General features: G+C 35.4%; 1 pseudogene; it reads left to right on the top strand.

The window, feature by feature from the left end:
- Window positions 1-4,842: 4,842 nt before the first annotated feature.
- Window positions 4,843-7,484, top strand: LOC121731424 (annotated as a pseudogene).
- Window positions 7,485-8,899: the final 1,415 nt, after the last annotated feature.

The raw sequence follows: 8,899 nt of genomic DNA, 5'->3' as shown, positions 1-8,899 counted from the left end.
ATATTAAGATACACTGTGAGCGAAAATCTTTGTTTTTTTAAGCAAATGTCAAAATATGACATGATATACTGTATATTTAATATTATATTATGTCAACTGTATATTATTAGCTTACATTAATCCTTCAAGCATCATAAGGACAACAATAGAATACAATAGCATATCCAAGAATCCCCAATCGAAGGATGTGCAATCATCGCATACCATCGTTAAAAAATAAAGGTAGACTATTTAAATGTATTACATTTCTTACATCACACAAAAAATGTGTCTTATGTAACATATTTATACGTGGGAGAGCCATGCTTTGGCACGAATGGGCCGGCTCGACCGGATAAATACCACGTTCTCACAGAAAACCGGCGTGAAACAGCGCTTGCGCTGTGTTTCGCCGAGTGAGTGAGTTTACCGGAGGCCCAATCCCCTACTCTATTTCCTTCCCTCCCCTATTCCCTTCCCTCCCCTATTACCCTATTCCCTCTTAAAAGGCCGGCAACGCATCTGCAGCTCTTCTGATGCTGCGAGTGTCCATGGGCGACGGAAGTTGCTTTCCATCAGGTGACCCGTTTGCTCGTTTGCCCCCTTATTTCATAAAAAAAAAAAAAAACATATTGTGTGTATTTTCATAATTTTTCATAACCACGTCCTGTTTCATTTTTTATTTTGGCATAATAATTTACCATAGTATTTTAAGTACTTTTTGTATACAGTATACGAATTCTGGTGCAGTGATATTGCATAATCGTAGAATGCTAATAAAGCTATTATGAACGGTGACCTCATCTGATTGACAGAGAAAAAATATATTTTACCATGACTTGCGGTAAGATCCCTTTCTATAGTTATATCGCAAAATTAAATCAGATAATCTATAATGAAGTTTTTTGTAATGTCGGCACTACATATAGGCGAACGCGTTGGCCGACGCGTTGGCCAGCGCGCTGCGGGGCTAATATGGTCGCTTTGAAGAATCATGATATGAATCATAATATTATTCATTTTTATAAAATCGCAAAATGCAACTCTGCTTGCAATTCATTTCTGTATTTTTGTACTGATTTGACATTTGTCATTTTGACAGTTTTGTCAATTCATTTGCTGAATTGATTTGGAGGAATTGTTAAATGTGACCATTTTAGCCCCGCTGGCCCAATGTGTAGAACGGGCGAAATTCCTACCGCCAACGCGCGAACGCCCGTTCTGCACATTGGGCCAGCGCGCCGGCCAACGCGTCGGCCAACGCGTTCGCCTATATGTAGTGCCGACATAATGGACCTATTTATAATATTCAGTGACATTACCTAAGTCACGATCTGACAATTAATTTAAGAGCTTTATTTTTATGACAATTACTAGACGACGCCCGTAACTCCGTTGCGCCAAAATTCGTTTATCGCGAAGGAACCGTACATTTTTCGGGATAAAAAGTATGATACGTCCTTTCCTGGGGCTCAAAGTATCTCTATACCATATTTCAGCAAAATCGGTTCAGCGGTTTGGGCGTGAAGAGGTAACAGACAGACGGGCAGACAGACGGATGGATAGACAGACAGACAGACACACTTTCGCATTCATAATATTATAGCATAGATTTATTTAAAACTTCCAGTGAATTCGCCCTGAAATCATATTCTAGTAAGGCATGTCTAGCTAATTCGATTCATATTTAAAAAAAACATCATATTTACGTGTTGAAAGTCGCAATATGAAAAAAAAATGTCTTAAGAATAGTCAAAGTATAAATTCGTATAATATATCATTGGTAATATTCTGCATTTTTCTTTGACACATACCTAGTTCTTAGCATAAACTAATTAAGAAGTTATTAATCCAGAAAGTGCTTAATCCAGAAAGTTATATAAATGGTGAGTAACATAAAGAGAAACTAAATATAAAGTAAGTGATCAAAGAACGATTGAAATTCAAATGTTCTTATTATTATTCAGATTGGGTGTACTGAATACTCATATATTGTGTTTTAATGTGCTTAGACACTAAAAGTAGTAAATTTCTAGATAGCTTGGAATAAAAACACTATTTTAATACCCAAATGCTTGAAGTTATATGTAGATATACCTTCGTTTTTCCAGTAGTTGACTTTTCGACTTATGAAAAAGAAAAACATCACCTTATACAAAATGTAATTACTATTAAGTATGGAAAATTTATTTGCATCAGTAGCATCAAAATGACAGATTTCAGATCCTATTTGGACGTTCAATTTAAAAAAATCGGTCAAGTGCGAGTTGGACTGGCCCATGAAGGGTTCCGCAGCAGCAATAAGGTTTATTTTAATGAAATTAAAAGGTTTTTGATTTATTTTTATATTTCAGTTGATTTAAGGTTTACCATTTATGACATATAAAAGAACTACTTGCTAGATATCGTCCAAACCAAATTTCGTTGGAAGCTTTTATAGTAATGTACATCATATATTATTTTTAGACTTATCTATACTTTAGAAGTTAGAGGGGGGACACACATTTTACCACTTTGGAAGAGTCTCTCCCGCAAACTGTTCAGGTTAGAAAAAAATGATATTAGAAACCTCAATATGATTTTTAAAGACCTATCCATAGATACTCCACACGTATAGGTTAGATGAAAAAAAATTTTTGTTTCAGTTACCACTAAATTTTTTTATAATTTTTCCATTTTTGTATCAAAATCTTAATGCGGATTACAGACTACATCTACCTGCCAATTTTCAATAGTATAGCTCTTATAGTTTCGGAGAAAAGTGGCTGTGACATGACGAATCTATAAGGGTTCCGTTTTTTGCCATTTGGCTACGGAACCCTAAAAAAGGTCGCAAATCGCAACAGATTTATTGTAACAAGGATCAGTTCACAACGCAATGAAATGAAACGAGGCACTACTTATGCAAAAAAAAAGAAAAATTTTGTATCACTGTTGACGACTATGGATCGTCAAGTTGAACGCTCAACGACACTTCGATCTTGTCTTTGTGGCTCTACAACTTTATATGTGACGGTCGCTTATCAAATAATATGATGGATTTGTGCATTGGATTTGTGTCACGCGACTTTTTAGGGTTCCGTACCCAATGGGTAAAAAAACCCTATTACTGAGACTTCGATGTCTGTCTGTCCGTCTGTCAGGCTGTAGCCTGAAGACAGACAGACGGACGGAAATCTAGCAATAGCGGTTCTTGAGATACATCTCAAGAACCGCTATAGCTAGATTTCTAATATTTTCACAGATTGTGTGTATCTATTGCCGATATAACAACAAATACCAAAAATTTAAGGGGGGCTCCCATACAACAAACGTATTTTTTTTGCTTTTTTTTGTTCGATATTAATAATGGCAATATGTAGGCACTTGCAATGTTCACAAAATACTCATTTGTATTTATACTTTAATAAAAAAATAAACATAAAATAAATAATAAACAAGAAGAAGAGCAACCATACAAAAAACATATTTTTTACCTATTTTTGCTCTATAAATGGTACGGAACCCTTCGTGCGCGAGTCTAACTCGCAGTTAGCCAATTTTAATTTGTAAAAAAAAAAACTTGAAATAGAATTTAAGTAGGTTATACGTAAGCTACGTATTTCTGGAAAAACTTATTCGTGATCATACCAGAATACCAGTGCAGCGAGCTAGCTTGCTGGCTGCTGCGTATAGCTGAGCTTGGGCCAATTTTGACATCACACAATATTATGTATGTATTGTGTTTTACATAATATTGTGTTGTGTGGTGACAAAATAAAAATGTTCTTATTATTATTTTTATCGTAGATCATAGCTAACAGCTTTGATGCTATTTCAAGCAACTTATTAAAATATGCTAATTTTTATATAATTATAAACAAATTTTTTGGCGTAAAACTTGAAAATCATAATTGACTAATTTTTTTACTTAAAATTAATAGTCATGTTAATTATTATTATGAGGGAAAGGAGGAAATTAAATTTTAATAATAAAAATACATCTAGCTATTTACGTAAAATGCAGGTACCAAATTTTATTTTCTAACGCAACATTTTTAAGTTGTGTTAACTGCGGAAACAATTTATATTATCACTTAATAATTTGTCACTTTATTTTTTATAACACATAATAAAAGTATAATTCTAATTCATTACGATACTAAATGTTTATGATCGGCAATTTGTCGTTGTCAGATATTAAAAAACTGAATATTTCATCAACTTTCTATTATATAACTAAGTTTTCCGTGATGTCCTAAAAACCTTTAGGATTTTATCCAATGACAGGGTTTGAAATGTTGTTTGTTATCTGTTCAAAAATAATTCACTTATAATATAATTAAATAGAATAAAGTCATAAATGTAATATAATACAATTTTACGCTTTCAAAATTTGTAGAAAGTTAAATTTGCAAAAATTATAATGACATGCAATTCTGACTATGGTGTTTTGTTGTATTATCAATTATCATAGTAAGCCTCATAGCAGTATCTTGAATCCCAAATGTTTCTGTCCGAGAGGTTTATCGAACAGTAATAATTGCTTAAGTGTCTTCTCCTAAGAAGTCTTGGCTAGTCATGCAAATTGTGAAACATTGAAAAATTTGTTAAGACATATAGGTTTTATCGAGATGATAAAAATAACGTACCTAGTGCATATATAGGTCTAGAAGATTGTGCAAAAAATGTTGTATTTAAATTACAAAATATCGGGATAACTTCCTGTCAATCGAACCTTCACATTGATTACGTAAATTACGTCATACAATATAAAGCGCGCACGTGCTGCTACTATCAAACTGTGAGCTCCAACGTTGAGATTGATTCATTTCTCTCTTGTCACGTTTCCGACGTCTCTAGTATATATTAAGCTTTAATTGTATGCTGAATCATCAGTATTAGCTCGGAAGTCACCGTATCAACATGACGTTAGCAAAAGTAAAAAAAAATACTTTGTAACAAAATTGAAGTTTAAGAAATATGTATCTAACGAAAAATGTTTTTCCAGATAATCCTGCTGGCCGTTACAGTGAACTTGTGTTATTGTGGAGATCGTGTTGTGTATCGATACAAGCCTCATCATGTGAGCCCCGCGAAGTACGTGATAAAGAGTCCAACCCACAGAGTCTACCAGCACAGGGAACCTGCGCCTACCAATGAGGAAGTGGAGCACGCACTAAAAAATCACGCGGCCGCTTCCACTCAGAGCCTTAACTACTTCCTACCGCAGGAAGCTACTTCCGCTGAATCCTACGCTTTTCAGCAGGCTTACCCGGTGTCCTACAACCAATATTATCAAGGAAACGAACCAGCGTACCAACACGAGGAGGTCAAAAACTATCAAGTGACCCACGTCCCGGAGTATAGTGAACTAGAGAGCGAGGTCAAGTACCACACACCTTCGAACAATATTGACATCCAGGATCATGTGCAGTACCAGCCGCATTACCAGGCTAACAGTGAGGAGAAGAGTGAGATCAAATACCAGTACATACCGAGCAACCACGTCAACCTGCAAGACCATGTGCAGAAGTACGTACCTCACTCGGCCCATAGCGAAAAGCAGAGTGAGGTGAAATACCATCACGTCTCCAACCATCACAGCGAATCGGAACACTCGACTGAGAAACACGAGTCGCACGATGAGCCCGTGGACTATTATGTAAGTGCACACGCTATATTTCATTCAAAACATCAATTTGTCTTCGAAAGTTTTGTAACACTTTCTAATTTAAACGACTGTTTACTGCAAAATCACTAATAAAATAAACTAAATTATGTAGTGTGCAATTAATATTAATAGGTGTTAAATTGAGATCATAAGGCCCAAATGCACCAGTTTGGATGAAGTTATTTATAATATTATGATATTTCTTTCTTTCATATTTTTTTACGCAAAAAATGCACACTATTTTAACACAGGGTTATTTTTAAATTGAATCGGCAAAAGTGAACCCAAATGTTCTAATTTTTGTTTCAGGCCTACCCCAAATATGAGTATGAGTACAAAATTGAGGACCCTCATACTGGAGACAATAAATTCCACCACGAGCACCGAGATGGGGATAGCGTGAAGGGAGTTTACTCCCTCATAGAGCCGGACGGATCCATCAGAACTGTGGAGTATACTTCCGATAAATTGCACGGGTAAGGTGTAGTGATTTTAGGGCAAAAAATTCATTGATGTGAAAATAGTGTAATATTGTTACGTGCTAGGGTTCGAGGATGTTTTAATTTAGACCTTATGACTGAGTCCATAAGGTCTAAATTAAAACACGTAAACACGCTAACAAATAAACGGTAAACACGTAAACAAACATTGGACCTTTCTAGAAGGTTCGAGTATGTACTTGCGCACCTGATGCCGTACCGTAACACTATAAATATTAACAGCAATGTTTTTAGGACTTTTTTGGCTTTTATACCCTAGCCATGAAATCCTTAATTTTAGCATGATCCTTTACTACCTTTGGAGGATGCATTTTGAATAACGTTATGGCCAATGTTAGTTTCAGTTACTAATCCTGTTATATAATATTGTTGAAAACAAAAAAAAAGCTTTGTAGCAGGAAAGTGGATTTGATAAGTAGCAAATCAGTTTTGTACATTAAAATATCACTGAAGTCGTCGTAATTAATCTATACACATCTATACACATATAAATAAAATTGGAGTGTCTGTTTGTAATATTGAAAGTACCGTTTTTTACTACATGCATGTAAATGTATATGCGCTACATACACCAGAACAACATTTTTTACAATTTTTGTCTGTATGTCTGTCTGTCTGTCTGTTAGTTCCGGCTAATCTCCGAAATGGTTGGAGCGATTTTGACGGGACTTTTTTTGGCAGATAGCTGATGTAGTAAGGAATAACTTAGGCTACTTTTTAACCGACTTCCGAAAAGGAGGATGATATATCTTACTTTTTTTGTATGCAGTTTACGCGGACGAAGTCGCGGGCAACAGCTAGTCTTATATATAAAATTCTCGTGTCACAATGTTAGGCCGCGTACTCCTCCGAAACGGCTTTACTGATTTTAACCAAATTTTATAGGTATGCATATTCAGTGGGTCTCAGAATCGGCTAATGGGTACTTTTTATATTGATAAGTGCATTTGTTGAATAAATAATAGTATATTATTACAACTCGAGACTGACGGCGACCATTGTTTGTACGACGGGATAGCGATGGACGTTGCCATGAATAAGAATAAGAATAAGAATGGATTTATTTTTAGCATCACACAATTATTTTTTTATGAAATAAGGGGGCAAACGAGCAAACGGGTCACCTGATGGAAAGCAACTTCCGTCGCCCATGGACACTCGCAGCATCAGAAGAGCTGCAAGTGCGTTGCCGGCCTTTTATATGGTAAAGAAACGTTTGCCGGGACAGCTAGTATTATTATAATATTTATTAAAATGTTGTTTATTATTTTCAGATTCAATGCAGTAGTAAAACACTCAGCTCCCAGCCATCACGCACAAATTGAAAGTCACCACGATGCCTAGTTACATAATACAAGACTGTTGTTAACTTATTTTTACTTGTTTTTAGATGTGTAATTTATATTTATGTAATGCTTATAAATATACATAACGTTTTATGATTTTTAATTACTTTCTGTGTTCCTAATTTTGATTACCAATTAATTTAATTCGTAACATGATATTATAAAATAAAGTACTGTCTGTTATTTTGAGAGTTTCAAAAATATTGAAGAAGGCTCCTTACTTACAGTGCTCCCAAAGTGATAATGCGCATTGAAATCTTAATTTTTCGGCAACGGTCGTATTTCCCGAGCGTCGGAAGACGTCGCTGCAAGCGCTGTTTTAAACTTAATTTTAAGAAAAACAGCGCTTCGCAGCGACGTAGAGGCGCCTGACGTTGCTTGGACGTTACCGTGGTAACGCCGCGATGGCTTCCCGGTGAGCTTTTGCCACCGGCTATATGATATTTACTTCTATTTCCTTTGAACAAGGTGCAAAATGCAAGTTTCATAGATTCAGATGTTTTCGTGATTACGACAATTAGCGAAGATTTCCATCATCATCATCATGTCAGCCTATAGTCGTCCACTGCTGGACATAGGCCTCTCTCAATGAACGCCAAGATGACCGATCTCCTGCTACTCGCATCCAAGATTTCCATGCGCATTATTAATTTTGGAGTACTGTTACAAACTAATGAATTAAAAGGATACTTGTTTGACAATAAAAAAGAGATATGATATATTCCATTCTAAATTTAAGTATAGGGATTATTCTTATATTATTTTGGTCCAAAACCTCCACAAAACTTAATGAATTAATGTCCAGATTTGTATAGAATTTTGTGGCTCTTCTCGTTATTGGTCTTAGTAAACGATAGCAACAAGTTGAGTGTATAAAGAGCCTTCCTCTTTGAGCACACTACTTGTTACTGTTAATTGTCTAATGTCATCATTATTATTCAACTGTGCGTTAAAAAGTACAATAAAATTCTGAAAAATTTATCTCGATCCTTTTGCCGTTTAGGAAGAAAAAGAGAATGATCTTATAAACTGACTAGGGTCTTTTGGAATTAGTGTCTAAATTAGTGTCTTGTAAAATGTCAATTCCAAAAACAGATAATAAAGATCTTGAAAAACTGAGATACTGACATGACAATGTCAGTGACATGACTGTGTTACATTATGTTTTAATACTGTACTAGCTAACTACCTGTACAGACTAACTACTGTACTAACTGACTAGGGTCTTTTGGAATTAGTGTCTTGTAAAATGTCAATTCTAAAGATAGATAATAAAGGTCTTGAAAAATTGAGATACTGACATGACAATGACAAGTGACATGACTGTGTTTTTTTATGAAATAAGGGGGCAAACGAGCAAACGGGTCACCTGATGGAAAGCAACTTCGGTCGCCCATGGACGCTCGCAATCGCATCAGAAG

Source organism: Aricia agestis, chromosome 10 (genome assembly GCF_905147365.1).
Source record: "Aricia agestis chromosome 10, ilAriAges1.1, whole genome shotgun sequence".
Taxonomy (NCBI): domain Eukaryota; kingdom Metazoa; phylum Arthropoda; class Insecta; order Lepidoptera; family Lycaenidae; genus Aricia; species Aricia agestis.
This window is presented reverse-complemented; position numbering and strand designations above follow the sequence as displayed.